We start from the raw sequence: 19,854 nt of genomic DNA, 5'->3' as shown, positions 1-19,854 counted from the left end.
CCCACTGCCACTGGACTCTCCACTTTGGTGTCACCTTAGAGCAAGCCATCTGGAATGTTCTAGAAAGCCTCTGCCAGCCTGACTTCTGGAAATGATGATTTGAATTGTTTGGGGGTGGTGCAGCCTACTGGTCTTTTCCTAACGATTCTGATGGGTCACTGGGAGGAGGACTCACTGTCTCAGCCTTAAGGAGCCCAGGTATATGGGAGGGGAGTAGCCAGCGGTAGAGGAGCTGCCTGGAGCTGCAGGCAGTAGTTACACTCTGTCCCCATCTGGTGACTCACTTACAGTCAGGGTTTCCTTTTGCTGTGATAAAACAGAGCAATGTGGAGAGGAAACATTATTGTTTCAGCGTACAGCGTACAGCTTGTAGTCTATTATCCAGGGATGGCAGGCCAGGAGCTCAAGGCAGGAACCTCGAGCCAGGAAATGGTACCACAGGCCACAGAATCATGCGGATCACTGGCTGGCTCCCCATGGCTTGCTCAGTGCGTTCCCTTACAATATCTAGGACCACCAGCCCAGGGGTGGAGCCACACACAGTGAGCTGGGCCCTCCCACATCAATCATCAATTACTAAATGCTCCACAGGTTTACTTTCAGGCCAACCTGGTGGGGGGATACTCTCTATTGAGTTTCCCTTTTTCCAAATGACTTTAGTTTGCATCAAGTTGATATAATAGAAAAAAGTTTTTTTGGGAGGGCCTTTGGAGTAACTTAAAATAATACTTACGTCCTTGTTGGAGAGATGGCTCAGTGGTTGAGTGCTTGTGATATTCTTGCAGAAGACCCTCATTCAGTTTACAGCCTCTATCCACATGGGGACTCCCGAGGTCCTGCTCTATCTCGACTGCTGTGAGACAGCAGGAGGGTGCCACTGTGCCACGCATTTAAGTTCTTGAAGCATTTGCAATCTTTGCTAATTGCATAATGATTTTTTTTGAGACAGGGTTTCTCTGTGTAGTTCTAGCTGTCCGAGAATTCGCTCTGTAGACCAGGCTGGCTTTGCACTCAGAGATCTGCCTGCCTCTGCCTCCTGAGTGCTGGGATTAAAGGCGTGTGCACCACTGTCTGGCAGCACATAATGATATTTTTGCTTCCAGAGTGGTTTGCAGCATGTTAGTACTTTGGTCAGTCTTGGGGGGTGGGGCATAGCAGCTCCAATCCTATCCTTTAGAGACCTCTTTGCCTGACTTCCCATGGATGGTTGTTGGGAACCAGAGTCTACTTCCCCAGGGCAGAACTCTTAGTGTCTTGGGAACTTTGTGGCCCCTGGGCTGCATGGTGACAGCTGGTGGGCTGACCTCCCATATGGGAGGCTCTTCCTGAGACAGCCTAAGACTACAGAGAAGCTCAGTGTTTCTAGCAGAGGAAGCTGGAGGTATGGCTACCTTCTTCCCAGGAGGCGTTCTGTGAGTCCAGGCTTCTGGCCTGTCTTGGTTGGAGAGCCCTTGTATAGTGAGGCCCTTGTTCATGTGCAAGGACAGTTGACAAAGGACCTGCAAGCAGCGTCCCAATGCTGGAGAGGGCAGGTGTACTCCCAGTTCTGCACTCGATCTGTAAGGAGGGAAAGATCACAAGGAACGATGACCACTCATGGGGAAGGGCCAGGGGCTTCCTGGTAGCAGAATGGCGGTGGGGGCCTTACCCCTTACATAGCAGTCTCCTTATATAGTAGTCTCCTTACATAGTAGTTTCCTTACATAGTAGTCTCCTTACATAGCCATGACTGGCTTAGATTTTCCTAAGTCTGAGTTTGGGAGTCAGTTGCATACATTATGAATCCCCACTAAAAAGAAAAAAAAATCCCCTCCATTGAGATTTAGAACACTTACTATATTTTCTTAAGGTATAGAAGTCAGTAGGGCTTATCATCTTCAGAGATTATTACAGCTCTCACAGCTCAAAATTTAGAAAATTGTTTTTGTGCATAGTGTGTCTGTTCATTTTGTGTACAGGTACATGCATGTATGCATGCGTGTGTGTGTGTGTGTGTGTGTGTGTGTGTGTGTGTGTGTGTGTGTGAGACGTGTGTATGTGTGAGAGGCAAACTCTGTGTTCTTCCCCTGGCCTCCACGTTTTCCCCCCAAATAACAGAGCCTCTCATTGGCTCAGAGTTCACTGATTAGGCTGGGATGGCCAGCAAGCCCAGGGACCTGCTTGCCTTGGCTTCCACAGAATTGGGGTTACAAGCACATGCCACCACACCAGGGCCTTTCAGTATGGGCTCTGGGGATAGAACTCGGGTCCCCAAGCTTGCACTTTATCGACTGAGCCATCTCTAAGTCCTTGATAGATTACCATTAGCTGTGTGACTCCTCTTCCTATGACCCCGATCCTGGGCAAGCACGCATCTATTCTGTCCACCCCAGTCCCTTGCTGTGCACAAATCTGAAACGGAACAGCATCTTGTGTGGGCTCCTGTTTGCCTCCTTTCAAGTGGTGTGGTACACTCTAGGTGTACCTTTCATTGTAACATTGGTTTCTGCAATTGAGCTGTGTCTTGCTGCACAGATAGGCCATCTTGTATCCACACCTCCACCAAGATCACCTGAGTTTATGTTGGTGGCAGTTTTGACTATTGTACAGGGTGCCACTGTGACCTTTGTGTTCGGGTTTCAATGTGAATATGAATTCAGTTCTTAAGACAGTTTCTAGGTGGCTTTTCAGGAGCCAGCTGAAAAGTCAGAGGGAGTTTGAAAGATGCTAGCAGGAAGAGGGCTTGCCAGAAGGATGTGGGCACTGGTCCCTCGGGTGGCCCTAGATCAGGCAGCAATTTGCAGTTACTACACACTACATAGCTTGCCTGTCAGGAGGGCTGACCCAGCAGTGGTCTGTGTTCTTTCTACAGTTCTTGAAAACTTCATGTATAGTAAATGTTACCCTGAAAACATATGGACACATGTGTGGGAACATAGTCTGCAAACTGTCCTGAAGTCACCCCTCCTGTTCTCTAATCTTCAGGATAGGCCTAGCACAGTCACGTATTGAAGATGGAGTTATGAGTCTGAGAGGGAGTTGACCTGTCCAGGTGTAGGAGGCAGATCTGGGTGAGAGGAGCACAGCTCCGGCTTAGCTTTCCTTGGCTACCCTAGACTGGGGTCTCTTGCCTAGGCTCCTAGGGATCTTGCTTGTGCTCATGCCCCCTGGACCTCAGTTTCCCTGTTACTGAGAGAAGATAGCACTGGCTCAGAGCATCACTCTGAGATTGCATGTGAGCTTGGAGAATCCTTAGAGATACCCCACACTGCAGGCACCCTTACACAGTCCACTTCCATCCACATGCTAGTCACCCAGAAGCCCTGGGAGATCTTCTAGCTTATGGACAGGCTGTCCAGGGTTACATTTCCAGAGCTGCCAGTCCTGGCTAAGGACAGGTGAGCGTGGATGTAGAAGCCCCTCAGCTTCTTCTCCCTTTGGGCAACTAGTCAGAGACTTCGTGTCTTCCTTTGTTGACCTCCTATGATCACTTTCTCCAGTTCTCAAGTCCTGGTCAGGCCATTACCCCAGAACGGCTGTTCTTTATAAATGCCTTTCTTTGTTCCTAGGCAGCAGATTTTGGGGTGCTTGTCCCCAAAATTTTTGTTGTTCTCTGTCTTCTGCCTGAACCAGTGTGCTTTCCAACTATGGTATCTCTGAGTCAGGTAACTTTGCTAATCTGTGCAGCACACGCCTAATGCTTGGAACTAATCATCGCTGTGTGCAAACAGGTGTGAGCTGGACCCTGCCAGCAGGTATCATTATGTCTTTTCTCTGCTAAGAGCTGCAGGAGAGAAGCCCAGAGACTTTGGTGGCTGAGCATGATGAAGAAGGACAGCTGATTATCTGAGAACTTCTACCACGGGACCTTTGATGAATGTATGTGGTCCTCCAGGGCAGAGGCTCTTGGGCTCGGTATCCCATGTGTCAGCGGGGCCTGAGTTTCCCTCCATGAAAATGAAATCCCTGAACTTGGTCATTTACCCGGAGTTCTGACATGGGTCTCTGAGCTGGAGTCTGCTGCCGGGTTGGTGACCAGTGGCATATGGATTTGGAGACAGAAGTAGGGACTGTGATGGTATCTAGAGGAGAGAGGTTTGCAGAGGGGCAGACACTGGCCATTGGTAGCTGGCTATTGACTTTCTGTAGTGTGGGAAGCTCCTTGTCTTCTGGTCAGGTTTTGTTCCCATGTGTGAACTTGCAGAGCAAGAGACTTTCACAGGCTGCATTGGAAAGGGGTAGTCTTCTTGGATCTTAGGCTTGGAAGATCCATAGGTTTTGTTCCCCCAGAGAAGGGACTTACATGTCTCCCACATTCTAGCTCCCTTTCCCTGTCCTGTAGGCACAGGAAAAGTTTAAAGATGCTTGCAAAGGGCTTGAAGAATTGCAGTGCTGATACCAACACCTTGCCAGTGAAGGGGTCCCTGCAGATGATCACCCCATTTTTTTACATGCTGTTGGCCTGGATGGCCAAGACAAGGGGCTACTTTGCTGCTTGGGCCAAAGGGGCATGTGTCTTTCTTTATGTTGGCCACTTGGGCCTTGGCTGGCAGAAATGGGCTGTGGTCATGGTATGCTCATTCCAACTAGGAGAAATCCAAGGCCCCAGCTCTGCTGGGGCTTCAGTAGCTAGCTGTCCATATGACAGCTCTTCTTTATTTGGTAAAGAGAACAGAGCTCTTAAGACATGACCACTAGGGCATCTTATGGCTTTTGGTGAACCTCACCTCCCATTTCTTTCCAGGAACACTGATCTGGAGTCAAGATAAGGACTGGCCTGTTCACCTTGGTCTCCAGAATCTGGGCAACCATTCTCAGCTTCAGTGTTTGTTCTCAGCAACGAGGAGGGCAGGCGCCTTTGTACTCCACATTTGCCTGTGACTTGAGTCCCACATGGTGGTGCGGATACTTGGGATAATAAGGACAGATAAAAGCCATGTGTGTTGGTGCACACGTTTAATCTCATCACTTGGGAGGTAGAGACGGGTGGGTTTCTGCAAGTTGGAGGCCAGCCTGGTCTACGTAGTGAGTTCTCAGATAGCTAGAGCTACATAGTAAGACCCTGTCTTAGAAAAACAAACAAACAAGCAAACTAAAGCTTTGACAAGGGGAGAGAGTCAGACAAAGCTGACAGCCTTCCCCATCTACTGATTATGTCTCCACGTACCTGCCTTTGACAGACACTGTCTCACCCAGCAGTGTCTTCTTGACCTTCTGCCTCAGTCCGGTGCTTCATATAGCAGGAGGTAGAACAAGCTGAGACTCAGATGTTTATAACACACCGTGGATCTGAGAGCCGGTCCCAAGGACCCTCAAGTTGAAAATAAAGTAACTTTGGACTTTCATTTTCTGGACTGTCCATTTTCATAAAGACTTGAAGGTTAATGACATGAATTGAAGAAGAATGGGTTAACCAAATGGAGTCCCCCCCCATGGTAGGCTGTGATCTATGAAGTTTTATGACCCTGTAGCAAGCCTTGGCAAATGCCAGGAAAATGAAGAAAGGGTGACAGGCAGAGAGGCAGCTCAGCAGTCAGGTAGGCTTGATGCTCTTGCAGAGGATCTGGGTTGGGGTCCTGCCTCTACTTTATATCCTAAGGCTCTTCTTTGTGGCACTGATGGCTGCTCTTAGAGATGCCCTGCTTGGTCCACGTGTTCTGGCTGCGAACTCAATGGATTAAGTGCTGTGTGCTTGGCCTTCTTCGAAGGTCTTGCTTCCTGTCTCTGGACAACTGCTGTCTGCACACAGCTCAGAAAACAGGTCCAGCAGGTTGTACGTCCCAATCAGCAAGGATTGGACAGGCTTAGGTCTTCCATTGCCGTCTTCTGTGGTGGCAGCAAGGGCTCTGGCTGCCGTGGAGTCCTGCTACTCTAGGGAGGTTGGGCCCTGCTCAGGTGTGGCACTAGCATCAGATTTTCTCTTTAGGGTCTCTCTACCTTTAGAGCAGCCCATTGATGTAAGTATGCCTGCCATGCCGTCAAAGAGGAAATCTTACCTCTGTTCACAACTAAGTACACAAAGGGCAGGAACTCCACTTGGCAAATGGCCCTGTTTACTCGGGGCTGCCTTCTCTGAACTCAGACAAAGTTCAGGTGTAGTTGCTTGCAGATATGGGGGCTTTGAGTCCCTAGAGCACTTCATGGCCTGCATACCTCAGCTTTGATCTACACCAGCAGGGCTTCACAGACAGCAGCAACTCAGTTGAGAACTGAAGGCCTCCTGGTACAAGCTATCTCCTCCTGGGCTTAAGCCTCAGGACTACTCTGCCCCTTTTCTTATCAAACAAAAAGAATTTATTGGAGGTTGTGACCAAGCTATCCACAGGGAGATCTTGGACTTTACCTTACATGCAAGTATGCTTCTGTCAGGTTCAGGCAGGCCCAGATAGGGCTGACAACAGGGCAGGTGATACAGTGAAGTGCTTCTACCTGGAGGTGCGTTTGTTCCTTACGACGACTGGTAATGAAGTACTGTGTTAGTCAGTTTTCCATCCATGTGCCAGAAAGCTGAGAAGAAAGCTTTAAAGATGGCAAACCTGGCCTTGGCTCATGGTTTCAGATGTTTCTGTTCATGGAGCCTTTGGCAGCATAGTGCCAAGTGTGCAAGGGAAAGGAAGTGGCTTTCCCTGCGGCAGAGAGACACAGAAAGCATGAAAACTAGCCAGTACAGTCAGGTTCCCCGTGATGACACTTTCTCCCAGGTTCCACCTCCTAAAGGCCCCACGTCTTGGCAACCCTGTTAATTGGGACACAGCTTAAATTGCATCGCCATTCGAGGACATTTCAGATTTGAAGTCTCTTAGTACTTGTATTACGCCATTCATTTCTTCTGCGCATGGCTGGCTAACAGTGCTCACAGTTTATTGTGCACAGCATAGCACTTCTTGTGGTGTTTTCATACTTGCACTATTCTTGCGTGCGGTGCACTTTGTGCAAACTGACTCCTCTCATCCTCTCATGCCCTTCCTTCTCCCAGGTAACCAGCTCCCTTTGAACTCTAATGTCCTAGTATGCATATATGTACATCTACATATCTATGTAATATGTATGTATATACAGACATGCAATAGTGAAACTCTAAAATCTAACAGGAAGCTCACAGCCTCAGAATGGCTATTCTAACTGCATTATTAGAACATCTCAATTGTCCATTGAGATGTATAGATTTTGGGTTAATTTCACTGCATGAATTTTTATTAGCAAGCTCTTTATAATAAAGTTTTAATAAATTTGAAAAAGTCCTTCTTTATGTCTGAACAGAGCTACATTACCCACCTAGGTCACACTTTCATTCTCCGGGTGTTGTTGCTGGGCCCCTAGGCTGATTCTGCACTAGGCTGCTCTAACTAATACCATAATCAACACGGAAAAGAGGTCTCTGTGGTGTGCTCACCTGGAGTCCTTCAGGTAGGTACTGCGTGCACGGGAGGGCTGGGCCACATGACAGTTCTCTAGCTGGTGTTTTTTGAAAGATCCCCGTCCTGATTTCCATAGAAACTGCATTACTTTACCTTCCCACCCGCGGTGAATAGGCTTCCTCTTCTCCCACATCCCATCAGCCCTCGCTGTTTGTTTTCTCCCTGATAGCCAATCTGTGCGGAGTCAGATGGAATCACTGTAATTCTGGTTTGCATTTCCTTGACAGTTAAGGATGCTGAACACTTCCTCATCTTGGGCAGTTACTGCCCATCCCTACTTTTTCTATTGAGAGCTATCTGCTCAGTTTCTTTGTGCACTTGCTAGCTGGATGTTTGGTCTTTGTTTTTTGTTCTCTTTTAGGAGTTCTTCGTAGATTCCACAGCAGCGATCCCCTAGGCATTCATGTGTGTGGGTCTGTTTGGAAACATGCTGTGTTGTACACCCAAACTCTCGGGGAGAAAAAGGCAACTTTTCTTCCTTGGCACACGACTGCTCCCATCTGGACCCTGGGATCTCACAGCCCCCGGTCCTCAGACGCAGCTAGATGCCCTCCCTTTCTGGATTAAGCAGCTGTCATTTTCTAGTTGTTTGAACATAGGAAGTTCACCAACACAGACTCATGTCTCAGAACAGAGGTTTCTGGGTGCTCCATTCAGCGTGGAGATTCATAGAAGGGTGGCCTTATGTGTAGGAAGGAACACAGCCGCTGTGGGTACACATGTCTAACTCTACACCTCTTTGTGCGTCCTGGGAATATGTTCCACTGGGATTGACAGCAAGGTAGTGGACCTCGGCAGGGACTTCAGTCACAGGCACTCAGGGAGTATCAGCTTCTCAAAACTTGTCTCTGGGAGGTATTTTCCTGCCCCTTCCCACCAGCTCTGCTTTAAAAACATCTTTCTGCGTGCTTTCTTACAGATCTAGTATGCTGGCTTCTGTATTAACTTTGGAGTTTTGCTTGTCCAGTCTTGATTCATTTGGGACCAGTTCCTGACTTTGTAGACTTGGCTCTTTTTCACTTTCAGGGTTAGTGACAACCTCTTTCCTCTCTGCTCCTTGCCTTGTTAAAGAAAGGAAGGAAGCCAGTCCGTTGCAGATGTCTTAGAGCAGTGGTTTTCAACCTGTGAGTCGTGACCCCTCTGAGGATTATTGAATGACCCTTTTGCATGTTTGCCTAAGACCATTAGAAAACACAGATAGTGATATCACAGCTCATAACAGTAGCAAAATTACAGTTATGAAGTAGCAATGGGAATAATTTATGGCTGGGGTCACCATATGAGGAACTATAATAAAGGGTTGCAGCACTAAGAAGGTTGAGAACTGTCTTAGAGCTAGCATTACTTCATGGGCCATTGCCTACACCCTGTGACTGTATGTTGAGCTCTTTATGCCAAGATGAGATGTGTGCCTGCTTAGATGCAGCTGATGCCTCTGTTTTAGGCACTTCTGTTTTGTCAGATGAGGTATCCAAGGCTGGAGTGGGGCAGGTGGCTGCAAAAGTCTACAGTTGTTTCATTTTGGTCCCCATGAAGCTTGTGTGTTGATATTTGCTTTGTTGCTCCCTGTGGCTTGCACTGTCCCAGGAACATCAACTGACTGTGAGGATGAGGAGGAAGCTGAGCATCCCTGTTTCGCTGGCTTCAGGTGATGGAAATGGACAGAAATGCACCCTTGGGCTGCATCTTCCCCTGTGACACACCGATTCCCTACAGTTTGACGTACATTGTTATTTTTCTTCTCTGAGTGCTTCACTTTGATGGTTGGTCAGTGAGCTCTGAGCACAGCACATGGATCCCTGTCCTCATCATGCTCTGTCTAGGGGGAAGATTATGGCCAGGCCAGAGACAACCCCACCTCATTCCATTCCCTACCTCGATATTGAAATCATCTGTAACAAAACATGGATGTCATGGTACCTGGAGCCTTCCCTGGCTCCTTTGCTGTGTGTATGGGAACCCCTCAGAGCAGCAGCTTTGCTCTGCTGGCTGACGTGGCATACAGGAAACTGCCAAGGTCTACTGACACTGTTACCTTCTACAGCAATCTACTGAATCTGTGTGTCTATCTGCTATGGTGCAGTGGGGCAGGTGCCTATAAAAGTCTACAGTAGTTGCTTCATTTTGGTCCCCACAAAGCTCATGAGTGCATCAACGGGTAGGCAGAATACACCCAGTGCTGCCCTGTGATTCTCCACAGTTGATGTCCTGAGATAGCCCAGAAAGAAACTCCCCTTGAAGACTGGCCAACACTGACATGGAGGAGGGTAACACTCAAAGCTGCTGGAAGAACAGGCACAAGAAGAAAGATTTGAGCCCTGGGCCTGGGTTCTTGTGTATGTTCAGTAGCCCAAGCAAAGGCCAGACCACTAACCAGGGAGGGCTGAGGACTGTAGGCCAGGGCCACCAAGACTGGAGGTGCCTCTGTCCATGGGATTTCCTTACACGTAGAAACATTTCAGAGTGTCTGAAGCCAAGGAGTGCCCCCTCCTTCCAGTCAAATATGAGGGCTTCTCGGGCTTCTGGGGAAGGTGGGAGGGGATGAATGCGAGCCGTTCACAGTTGTTCTGTTTGAGTTTTGCACATAGGTTCTGCTTCGTGCACATGTAGGTTGGGAGTCTACCTGGCTCGTCTCTTTCTCTCAAGGGCAATGTTAAGTGAGTCTCATTCAAGGCTAGTTCTCATTTGGTCCTTGGTGACTGTGTTCCCTGGGGGCCTGAGAAGGCAGAGGCCCCAGGGTACCTGGGATGGGGAGATCCCTGTCAGCACTGAATGCACAATCAGGATAGGGTTCAGCCGTGCTGGGCAGCATGGTCACTGGAGACTTCCCCAGGCTGCTGCTGTGCCCTCTCCTGCTTCACTGTTCCTGTAGCATTGTCTCAGGGAGCAAAGAAAGTGCATAGACCTGGCGGTTCCCAGGAGAAGCTTTTCTGCAGTGGCCATGGGGGCTGGGAGTTTCCCCCTGGTTATTTCCTTAAAGCTCTGGGCCTGCAGGGCCGTGGCTCTCCTTGGGCCCAGACACTGTTAATGATTAACCTGTGAGCCTCTGGTGCTCAGTGTCCCCTCTCTCCTTGCACATGAGCAGCCCTTGTTCTTGAACCTGAGCCAAGGAGTGCTGCAGAAGGGCACAGTCTGTTCAGGGGAGGATGGAAGCCCAGGCCATCCTGTAGAACTCTAGGAGGAGATCAGAGGCTGGTCCTCAACACAGCTCCACCTTTGAATTTAGCACTCTGGAAACCCAGAGACACTGCCAACCTCCAAGAGTCTGTGCAGAGGACTCTGGGACCCTTGCTCTCAGCTGCGTGAGGATGCGTGTGTCCTGCCTGAGTGGCTTCCCTGTGGAAACATCGCCTCTCTGCATTGCCACCCTCTGTCCCCTCTGCTTACCTTCAGGGGGCGGGGCCTGCTAACAGGACAGTCTGGTTTGGGGACACCCTATACTTGGAACCCACTCTAGCTGGAATCAGGGTTCTTCTATGGCTGGTAGCCTTTGCTTTTCTTCCCTTTCCCATGGAGGATTTCCCTGAGTTCAGCCAAGCCTGGGAGACCTTGGTGTTTCCACTTTCATTGGCTGAGGCCACATGCTATGTGGCCTATAAAATCAGAGATGTGATGAGGGACCTTTTAGCATCTCCCCCAGCTGCCTCTGCCTACCTGTTAGGCCTTTTGGCTGGGTGACAGAGCTCCTGGTGACTACTGCCCTGGCTAAGGGGGAGGTGATGAGTTCCCTGAGGAAGTTGTTCCTTTGTTGTTCACATTCAGCCTTCCTCACTGCTCACTCGGGGTGTGTGTGAGGGGTGGGTGAGGGCCAGTAGCAGGCTGAGGGTGTAACTAAAGGCAGGTAAGTTACATCAACAAGTATCACAGTGGCTCTGGGGCTGGGCCGGGCCGGGCTACCCCTTTCTGCTACCCCCTCACACATTTTCCCCCTTCTATTCTCCTCTGATAAAGGCAAGTTCCTCCTCCCACCCAAATCACCTCACCTTGACTGAACCACCAACCAAAGATCACACATGGGCTAGGCCTAGGCCTACCCGCTCAGACGTAATACACGAGCAGCTTGGTCTTCATATGGGTCCCCCAACAACTGGAGTGGGGCTGACCCCAAATCTGTTGCTGGCCTGTAGATCCCATCCCCCTATCAGCTTCCTTTTAAAGAGTACTTCCTTCTAGAGAGCCCTTCCCCAGCTGCTAGTGTCTCTCAGCTTAGTTGGAATTTCCCTGGTGGTCTTCATCAAAACCAGTGCCACGGGTGTACAGAGGTTTCCCAGCATGAGTTTTTATGAGGCTCCACATCTCTGCTTGGTACTGACGAGCACACCCAGGGCAGACTGACACGTGGTGGGTACCTGATTGCCCTTCACTCCTTCTTTCGAAGACAACCTTACTAAAGGGATTGGTTCTAGATGTAGACTGAGAAGGCACATTCCGGGAGGTAAGAGAGGCATGATGTCACATCTTCCCGTGTAGTCGCTCTCTTCTGGACGGTGGTCTGACCTGTCAGCGTAGCATGATTAAGCAGAGGTTGTGATGTGGTATCAATGCCCCATCAGACCAGTACTGTGAGGACCAGTTGCTCCTTTGAGCCTGTGAGAGCAATTGCCGATGGTCTATCTGCAGCCATTCTCAGGGCTGCTCAGCTGGTCTATTCAGCCATCTTTGCTGGTTGTTTGGTCAACCATTGTGGCCTCAACCTCCAGCCTCCATTCCAGCTACTACCCTCTGACCTGTATCCCTACAGCTTGGTTCTTGCTTCCCATATGGACAGAATGTGAATTGCTTTTCCTACCAGACCAGCTGGGTCTTTTGTTGGTCATTTCAGCATTGTGGATGCTTGCACGAAGCAGAAGCCAGCTTCAGGCATGGTCTAGTAACTTCCAGAGAACATACTTGATATTCAGATGTGAGCCCTGATAACACATGACACAGGGAGATGTTGGGGGCCTTTCAGAGTTAAGAGAATCCAGGTTCATGGACACACATTTTGGAAGCAAATGTTAAAAGACTCTCCATAGCTGTGATATATTTTACTTTCAAGTAAAAATTTCAAAGTTCTAAAAGGCAAATTACTGTGAATCCAGACAGGGCCCCTGTTATTAAAATCTTCCCTGTGGACCATCCTGCCATGATGTTATAAACTGTTCCTTAAATTGTATTTACATTTTTTTAATTGTATGTTTGTGGGTACATGTGCCAAGTTTCACTTGTGGAGGTCAGAGGACAACTTTGTGGCATTGTTTTCTCTCTTACTTGGGTTCTGGGCACTGAATTCATGTTGTCAGGCTTGCACAACAAGTGGTTTTATCTGCTGGGCCATCTTTGACGGTGCATCAGAAAGCTGGGCAACTGGGAGGTGCCAATACGTCTTTGCCCCATAACTAAGGAGCATCACAGGAAATCAAGCAGGTACAGTCTGTGATGGTGCAGAATCTCAGAGCTTTTCACAGTAAAGAAGCTGAGTTTTACCTCAGAGAAACAGGCACAAAGGGGCTTGGCATACTCTGCCTCATCCCTTAGTTTCAGCAGCTTGGATATAGAAAAGGTTCTTTCAAAGGGACTTTATTACAGTCCCCCGCCATCACTGCTGATATGGAGCTTCTAAGCAGAGATACCCAGGGCTCATGTCACAGTGGCCCTCAGAGAATGAGCTCCTGCTGTCACTGCACCCACATTCCCGAGGCTGCCATCATCTGGATCCTGACAAAGTACTCTGTTCTGTCTTCTACAGCCATGTTGCCATATGGCTGTGCTAATTCTGGGGTAAGACATAGCTATGTAACGCCATCCGGGGGCCTTACTGTCTCTGCCTTCTATTTCCTGGCTCTGAGATGCTGCAGACCTAGTTAATGAAAAGATAGCCACCATTGTGCTTGTGTCCTAATCACTGTGGCCCCAGTCACTGCTGAACCCTAGCATCTCTGGGGTCTTGTTTCAATGCACAATGACATCTCTTTCTGGGACATCAGGGCTCTTGTCCTGTGCCTTCAAGGTCTGCACCACAATGCTGATATTACACTGTAAGGGCCCGGGATAATAATTTGCTCTTTCCTACCTTTAGGCTTTGAGTGATAATTGTGTATCAACATTTTCAGGACCCATATTTCCATGGTGACTCACTTCTTGGGGTCTGAACCACTAGAGTCCCCTTAACCACCAGGGAGGAATTGCTAATGTGCTGTACCCTATGGTGTCAATATGTTTGGATACATTCCAGAACACAGTCTCCAACTTTGTGAAAAACATTCACATACTTCTAACTAGAAAGGGAGCCTACAGTAAGATGTCACAAGAATTCTGCAAGCCATAGCGTGTAAGACTTCTCTTATGCAACCGCTCTGAGACCTTGTACTTGGGAACCTAAAATCTCAATCTAGAATGTCCTCAGTTAGGACAAGGAGAATAGGAGGACCCATCAGTTTTTCCACTGAAGACCTCAATGGCCCTTGCTGCCATATGATGGTCACTCTAAACACCTCAGCTGTGGCTGGGACTCCTATACTCTTCACTGTCACTGTTTTCAACAGACAAAGCAGAACAAAGACTTTACCACTCACCCCTGGAATCAGAGCTGCCACACTCCACCAACTGGCACCATATATGCAAATGAATGAGACTGACACCAGTCATCAATGTGTGGTCACAAGAAACATGAAAATTCAAGGAATTGTGATATCACTCAGGAGAAGCATACTTTAATAACTGACACCAAAGAAATGGAAATATATGAATTAGCTGTAAGGGCCTAAAATAATTATGTTATGAGAGCTCAACAAGACACAAGAAAATATAGGCACGTGGTTCAATGAAATCAGGAAAAGGATATAAAGATAGTATGATGAATTTATCGAAGGGTTAGAATTTATAAACAAATAAAAACAAAATATAGTATTAAATAAAATACTCTAAATAAATAAATAAAATAGTTTTAATAAAATAGAATATAGTCTATGAATTTTGAAATGGGTTTTTAAAAATTATCTAGTGAGAGAACAAAAACAAATGAAAAAGTAAAGAACGTCTCTGAAACTGAAAACCAAAAAGCTCAGCTGAGAGAATTGGAAACAGGTGTGGGGTGGATAAAGAAGGAGCGGTTCTAGTCCCCGTTTTAGTGCTGTGAAGAGACTCCATGACCATGGCAACTCTTGTAAGTGTTGAACACATTTAATTAAGAACTTGTTTACAATTTCAGAGGCTTAGTCAATGTCTTAGTGACTCTTTTAAGAACAACATTAATTGGTTCACCATTTAACAGGTTCAGAAGTTCAGTCCAGTATCATCAAGGCAGGAGCATGGCAGTATCCAGGTAGGCATGGTGCAGGAGGAGCTGGGAGTTCTACATCTTCATCTGAAGGCTGCTAGAAGACTAGCTTCCAGGCAGCTAGGATCAGGGTCTTAGAGGCCATGACCACAGTGACACACCTACTCCAACAGGACTAACATCTTCTAACAGTGCCACTTAAGTGTTAAGCATATACAAACCATCACAATCAATTATCAACATGGTGGAGAGCACGGTGGTAGGTGTGGCAGGCAGGGCAGCATGGTGTTGGAGAAGCAGTTGAAAGCTACATCCTGATCTTCAAGCTGAAAGAAAGACACTGGGCTTGGCATGGGCTTTTGAAAACTTAAAACCCATCCATAAGGACACACTTCCTCCTAATCTTTCTAATCCTATCAATTAACACCACTCCCTGGTGACTAAGCATTCAAATACACGAGCCTACAGGGCCATTCTTATTCAACCACTACAGAAAAAGAATGACTGAAAACCTCCCAGAAACCCAGGAAAGCTACAGAGGGATTTCAAAGGCATCAGATAGATGTAACTCAAAGAGGTGTTCACTGAAACTCATTATACTTAAACTGTAGCAGTCAAGAATAAAGAGAATTTTGAAAGTAACTAAAGAAAAGTAGTGTGTCACAATCAAGAGAATCCTCCTTACTGCAAGCGTGTTCTCAGCAAACCCCTCTGGTCAGGAGAGAATGGAATGACATATTCCAAGTGCAGACAACAGCAGCTACAACAATCACCTGTCAACAACAGTAGTTTTTATCTGGCAAAACTTTCTATCAGACGTTAAGGGGAGATACTGGTTTTTCTCTAAAGCTGAGGGAATTCATCATCAGTAGACCCCTCAATGAGAAAATACTAAATGACCGCTTCCATGATAACAAAGCGATGCTGACAACTAACACAACAGATGGAGACGTGACATTTACTGATGAAGGCAATCTAAATCCGAGTTTAGAGCAAAACTGCAGTGGGGATGTATAAATCTTTAAAAAAGAAGATTCATTTATTTATTTAATGTATAGAAATACACTGTAGCTGTCTTCAGACACACCAGAAGAGGGCATCGGATCCCATTACAGATGGTTGTGACCCACCATGTGATTGCTGGGAATTGAACTCAGGACCTCTGGAAGAGCAGTCAGTGTTCTTAACCACTGAGCCATCTCTCCAGCCCCAAGAAAAACATCTTAATTGTGGAAAGGATCATTCCCTGGATGGGGTTTCTGGATTGTATAAAGTGAAGAATATATGACAACTATTATAATGTATTTATCTCTTTCAACTTCTTAACTGAAGAAGCAATGGGACCAGCTTCATTAAGATATAGATGCTGTGACTGCCTGTAATAATGGACAGTGTCTTAGTTCGAGTTTTACTGCTGTGAACAGACACCATGACCAAGGCAAGTCTTATGAAGGACAACATTTAATTGGGGCTGGCTTACAGGTTCAGAGGTTCAGTCCATTATCATCAAGGTGGGAGCATGGCAGTATCCCGGCAGGAATGTGCAGGATGAGCTCAGAGTTCTACATCTTCATCTGAAGGCTGCTAGCAGAATGTTGGCTTCTAGGCAGCTAGAATGAGGGTCTTAAAGCCCACACCCACAGTGCCATGCCTACTCCAACAGGGCTACAGCTTCTAATAGTGCCACTCCCTGGGCTGAGTATATACAAACCATCACAGATGATGACTCTGACCTGTGAGCCAACATTACCTTCCTCTCTTTACTTCCTGTAGTGGTGGACAGTGACCTGGACCTGTGAGCCAATAGAACTCTTCCTCACTAAAGTTGTTTTTGTCAGGGACTTTGTCTCAGCAACAAGGAAAGGTAGCTATACTATAGTAACTGATTTTTCTATTACTGTCATAAAGCATCATGTTGAGAAACTTATGTAAGAAAGAGTTTATTTAGGCTCATGGTTCTAGTGGGTTATAGTCCTTGATGGCAGAGCAGAGGGAGCAGGATTAGACATAGCAGCTGGAACAGAAGCTGAGGGCTTATATCATGAACAGCAAGCACAGAGCAGAGAGAGCAAACTGTAAATGATGCATGACTTTGAAGCGCTAAGCTTTCCCCAAGCAACAAACTTTCCTCAGCAAAACCACACCTCCTAAACCTCCCCAAACAGCACCACCAATTGTAGATAAAGTGTTCAGACGTCTGAGCCCAAGGGGATACCTCATTCAAACTACCATATCTTCATGCACATATAAAATTTTATATGTTGAAAATTGTGACTTTAGAAGTATTAAATGTTTGGGACAACCAAAAATATAATTTTTGTATATGATTGAAAACAAACTTCTTAATTGGAAATAGATTGGTTTAGTTTTAAAATGTTTTCACTGTTCTCACAATAACCATGAAAGATTAAAAAGCAACCAGAATTGATATATAGGAAATACTTAAAAGACATAAGACTTCAAATATATTACTGTACAATATTTGGAGGGGGTAGAGGGAGAGAGGGGCGAGGGAGAGAGAGCAAGGAGGGGGAAGGAAAGAGAGAGGAAAACCAAAAAAAAAATAGACAGAAAATAATATGATTTCAGTAGTAAACCCTTACTTATCAAGTCATTAGACTTTTAACCCAGATGGACTGCGTTTTCCTATTACAGTAGTAGCTGTAAAAACACATATCTAACTATATGCTGCCTACAAGAAACTCACCCAGCTACAAAGACAGGGGTAGGCTGGAAATGAAAGCATGGAAAAGATATTCCTTGCAAATAGTAACCAAGAGAGAAATGAAAAAATTGTTTAATAATACAAGAGTAAATTCATAAAATATGAGAATAATAAATATTTATATATTTAACTTCAGAATACCTAAATATTAAAGTTAAGGTTATTGACATAGTTGAAAGGAAATAATAGTAATAATAACAGCAACAGCAACAACAATAACAGAATTTCATATTCTACTTTCAACAGGAGAGAAATCAAGATAGGAAGGATTTTAATAACATTAGACCAAATGGCCCAAACAGACATGTACAGCAGATACTACCAAACAGCAGCAGAAAACACATTCTTCTCAAATCCACACAGAATAGTCACCAGGGCAGGTTACAGCATAGCCTATGCAATACATCTTAACACAATGTTGCATAAAATGTTATACAGTTATATGTTCATTATTGGATAATGTAGAAAAAATGTACAGATTCCTAGATACATTCAACTCACGAAATCGAAGACAAGAAGAAACAGAAAATTTGAATACACTACCAATAATTAGGGAGGATAGACCAGAAATCAAATACCTCCCAGCAAAGAAAATTCAGGGAGCTGATCAATTTACAGGTGAATTTGACTTATCACTCAGAAGAATGAACACCAACCCTTCATTAAATTCTTTAAAAGCTAGAAGGAGTACTAAGTTCATTTTACAAAGCTAGCATTACCCAGTATCAAAGCAGACAAGGACAGCACAGGAAAGAAAACTACAAGCAGAGAGAGACAAAGTTACCACATAAAGTTAAGACCGACCTAGCTAAAAAGGATCACACACTATGATAAAGTGGGATTTGCCCTTGGAATGTAAGGATGGATCAATATTTCCTAATAAACCATATGATAAACTCAACAGCGGTAGAAAAAGCATCTGATAAAATTCAACATCCATTTAGGGTAAACATTGAGGTTTAATAGAAATATACCTCAATGCAAAAAAGGCATTTCATAGCAAGTCCACAGATGAGCAGATGAAAACATCATGTGTATTGGGCAAAGTTAAAAGACTTTCCTCTTACGATCAGAAACCAGAGAAGGCACTTATACTACTTGTTTCTACTTGACCTTCTAGAAATCTTAGCCAGATGAAGTAGGCAAGATAAAGCAGCCAAGTCATTCAAATTGTAAAGTAATTTCTGTTTGTAGAAACATGATTTTTAATATAGAAAAAAACTCCAAAGACAAGACAAGAGTATGTTGTAATAAATTAACTCAGTAAAGTCCCAGGATAAAAAATGCAGTTATATACTTCTATATATTGAAAAGGAGCCACCTGTGAATGGAATTAGTAGTGAAGTAACACAACATAAAAGAATAGTAGCAACCAGTCCAACTGAAGGAGGTGAGCAATCTATACACTGAACACTATAAAATTGGTAAAATAACTTTTAAGAGATAAGTAAATGGGGAAATATTTCATATTTTCATATTTATAACATATTTTAATGTTTTTGAAAGCTTTCTTCTTAGCCTTATTTCTTTCCTTGTCCAGGCCCCCTTTGACTCTCATGTAAGCCTTTAAAAAAAATCTCAAGTCTGAAATATGATACTTGTTTTTTGGCTTCTTTCGGTTAAAACACATAACTTTCAGCTCCAATTCCTTGCATATGATGTAATCTGTTCTCCTATATTTTATTTTAATTTATTATTGTTGTTGTTGTTGCCGCCATTATTGTTATGTGTATACACACAGGGAGGTCAGAGGATCGTTTTAGAGAGTTGGTTCTCTCCGTTCACATGGGTCTTAGAGGTCAAGTTCAGGGGTCAGGCTTGGCAGCAGTGTCTTTACTAACTCTGTCACCTTGCTCCCCAGTTTTCTCCTTTGTGGGTGAATAAACTCCATTGTGTACACATGTGCAGGCATATATATGTAACACACGTGAACATGCATCACATTTTCTCTAGCCATCCATCCACTGATGAACCTTAAGCCAATTCCGTAATATTGCTATAGTGAATCCTGCCCCAGTGACTAAGGTGGGTTGTGGGCATCCCTATTGTACTCTGATTTTGGTTACTTCCTGTGTATGGCCAGGAGTGCCACAGCAGGCATCCTAACAGGCCATTCTATTAAGTACTTTCAACGAATCTCCATGCTCACTTTATGGCGGTTGGACTGATGTCTGTTCCTACCAATGGTGCACATGCTGCTGTCCTTGACAGCCTTTGTTTGCTTTCTTGAGGACAGCCATCTTGGCTGAACTGAGGTGGTGGGAGTGGGGAGTCTCAAAGGTTTGATTGTCATTTCTTCCATGGTTGAAGACAGTGAGTAATTTTTGGGTGTATTTCTTGGCCATTTGTACTTCTGAGAACTGTATGGTCAGTTCATTTGCCAAAAGCATGTTGTATGCATCTGTAAAAATGTCATGAAGCCAATTTTTTGCATAATTAATATACATCAATAAAAGTTTAACAAGGCCATTACT

At 45.6% G+C, this 19,854-nt stretch overlaps 1 long non-coding RNA gene across 11 annotated transcripts in view; it reads left to right on the top strand.

Moving 5' to 3' along the window:
- The window catches only part of LOC102546975 (uncharacterized), a 39,888-nt gene extending 20,034 nt beyond the window's left edge, over positions 1–19,854 (top strand). For all 11 annotated transcript variants that reach the window (XR_005503389.2, XR_005503380.2, XR_005503387.2 and 8 more), the window contains one exon: positions 1–19,854. This exon is cut by the window's left edge. This is a non-coding gene — a long non-coding RNA (uncharacterized LOC102546975).

Source organism: Rattus norvegicus, chromosome 4 (assembly GCF_036323735.1).
Source record: "Rattus norvegicus strain BN/NHsdMcwi chromosome 4, GRCr8, whole genome shotgun sequence".
NCBI classification, from domain to species: domain Eukaryota; kingdom Metazoa; phylum Chordata; class Mammalia; order Rodentia; family Muridae; genus Rattus; species Rattus norvegicus.
Note: the sequence above shows the minus strand (reverse complement) of the source record. Positions and strands in the feature narration are given on the sequence as shown.